The sequence below is a fragment of the Orycteropus afer genome, unplaced genomic scaffold (genome assembly GCF_000298275.1).
Source record: "Orycteropus afer afer isolate SDZICR_OR568_19922 unplaced genomic scaffold, OryAfe1.0 scaffold00024, whole genome shotgun sequence".
NCBI classification, from domain to species: Eukaryota; Metazoa; Chordata; class Mammalia; order Tubulidentata; family Orycteropodidae; genus Orycteropus; species Orycteropus afer.
The window spans coordinates 419,728-422,788 of NW_006921611.1; positions in this window are offsets into that span (position 1 = coordinate 419,728).

A 3,061-nucleotide genomic window follows, 5' to 3' on the forward strand; every position below is an offset into this window, starting at 1 on the left:
TTTTTTTACTGTGGTGAAAATATACAAAACAAAACATACCAACTCAACAATTTCTACATATATTATTCAGTATAATCAGACATTGATAATACTCTTCTGTTTAAACACTCTCTCCTTCCTTACCCAAGTCATGCTACCACCATTAACATAAACTCAGTTCCCCCAAAGCAAAAGCTCGCTCATCCTCCCTCAGGGAGCTTTTAAAACATGATGGGTTTTGGCTTTCATTATTTATTTATTTATCAGGAGTCTGGAAAATTTTAAACTAGGGTAAGGAAGTAAGAGAAATCAAAGAAAAAGAAATCTTAAAAAAATACAAGGTCCCTGTCACCATTTTCAAGGAGTATCATCCATGAATATAAAACATACTTTCAGCTCCATGAAACCATAGCATTAAGATTATTGCACATTTTATTAGCCTTTCCTGGGCTCTGAAAGTAGAAATTCATCTGCCTCTAACCTTTCCACCCAAGTCGACTTCATACATAAGTAAAGAGCAAGTTGAAATTACAGGGAGCTGTAAAGAAATGGAACTTCCCTGCTTTCTTCTTTCAAAACCAATATTAAAATATATGAGGTGCAATTGTCAAACGAAAAAATTGCCAGATGATTCATAAGGAATGAGTGGCCAGCAGGCTAGCCTGACTGCTCCCTTGCATTAGCGATTTTTAACGGGTCTTTGGGAAGGAAGATGGTTATTTCCCATCTAAGTCAGAAAGCAATGAAGATAACGCTAGTGGGGAAAAAGGGAAGGGAGAATGGCCAGATGTTGAACACATACAGAAGATAATGCCACTCAACAGAGCATGTTCAAATGCTAATTTTTTTAGTAACCAGCTTGTAAATGAAACTTCAAGGGACTCCATGTCCCCTCCTGCAGTTCCTTATCTCTCACAGCTGCCTCTATTTTACCATTTTCCCAAGGTGGAACAGGCATACCTGTCAGGCATCCTTTTAACTTGTCAGGGACTTAACTCTAGCTGAGGCAGCCAGATATTACTGCTAAATTGATTTACACATTTAAGGGTGAATATCTGTTTCTGTTCACTGAGCCATGGCATTGATGCCTAATTTGTTGCTTACATGTCACAGCGGCACTGATCACTGTAACCAGTCTGTACAGGAGGCCATATATCAGGACCAGTGTGTGATCCTATCCCACTGGCTTGGCCAACAGGAACCACTTCTCCTTGAAGGCCTCAGCCAGTGTCTTCCTGACCTATGCTACAGAGAATCATTGTGTGGTAACTTGGAAAGAGAGGAAAAAAAAAAAAACCACAAGCATACTGCTGTCTAGTTGATTCCTACTTACAGCAAACCCTCTTTGGATTTCCAAGGCAGTATCTCTATGGAAGTAGATTGCCCAGTCTTCCTTCTGAGGAATAGCTGGTGGGTTTGAGCCGCCAGCCTTCTGGATAGTAGTCAAATGCCTTAGGCGTGGATACGATATTGATTTCTTAATTTTTGCAAATCCAACACCACCATTATGAGCATCATCATAAATAACGCCTGAGGCTTTTGCTAGGTAATCGTCTCTTACACTACTCACTGATTTTTTTCATTAACTCATCAAGTAATTGTTCTATGAGACTTTGATTCATATGAACATAATACATGTATTTATATCTAGCAAAGGTCCCAGTGGGAAGGAGGAAAGCAGTCTGCTGAAATTGAGTGCTCTCTGGGTGAATTGCTGGAGATTTTCATTGTGTGAGGATGAGACAAACCTAATGTGAGAGACAATACTAAACTATATGTTAATAAATGACTAATGTCAGAATTGGAACAAGTAGTCATATATGCAGTAAGAGTTCTTTAAATTTTTGACAAGTATATCAGTTGAGAGAACTATTTACTTCAAGAGAAAGTACAGTTGGGGTAAATGTTGCCAGAGACACTTTCACTGAAATCCATATGGGAAATGTTGTGAGAGGAACATTGTGTGGTATTAATTAAAAGATTTTGTGACCTAGACCTTATGAAGAGACATAAATATCTACTAAGTATACTGAACAAGGAGCATTAAATAGCAGAACTGTACTACCATGAGCAATTTTTAAAATGAGAAAAAGAAAAAAGGGAGACCACTGTTCGTGGTCTGTAAGTAATCCTAATGGAGAGAGGACAAAGCCCATTTCCATTTTGGCGTAGTGACTGTTGAAATGAGATTAGACATCAACAGTGGGGACAGTGCTAGAGATGACCCGTGGAATGGCAAATAAAATCCAAAATCAGTTTCAGGAAGAGATGACAGTAACAGATTCTATGTTGTTGTTGTTGTTATGTGCCATTGAGTTGGACCCAACTCATGGTGACCCCTACTTGAGTTTCCGAGGCAGTATCACTACAGAAGTAGATTGCCTTCTGTAGAAGGTTCTACAGTAGTAGAACCACCAGACTTCTGTTTAGCAGTCAAGTGCCTTAGGCACTATGCTACCAGAGGTCCCAACAGACTCATAGCGACCCCTCCTTGGGTTTCCGAGGCAGTATCACTATGGAAGTAGGATTGCCCAACCTTCCTTCCGAGGAGTGGCTGGTGGGTTTGAACCACCAGCCTCCTGGTTAGCAGTCAAGTGCCTTAGGCACTATGCTACCAGAGCTCCTACAGATTCTATAGCAGATAGAAATAGAGGAATTTCAGAATTAGCAAGAACGGAAGTCACTGGGCAGTGACTTCCAGGCTTAAGAAGAGATAGATCATAACTAACAACAGCAATATTTCTCAACTCCCTTGTCATAAAGCAGTGGTTCTCAAACTGACTGCACATAAGAGTTACTTAGGGAGTTTTTAAAAACCCTGGTGCCTGAGCCCTACCTGCAGGGATCCAGATTCAATTGGTCTGGCATGAAAACCTGGTATCAGTGCTTTTAAAAACTCCTCAGGGACTCTAATGTGCAGCCAGGGTTGAGAACCACTGCCATAAAGAAAAGATTTGACAGACTTGAAGCTATTAAGCCAGTGGGAACTGGAGCTAAAGACTAAAGACTGGGATGACTCACACCTCCCCACTTCTCTGGAGAGCAGTGGTTTGAGAAAAGGAACTTATATGTAAAACATCAG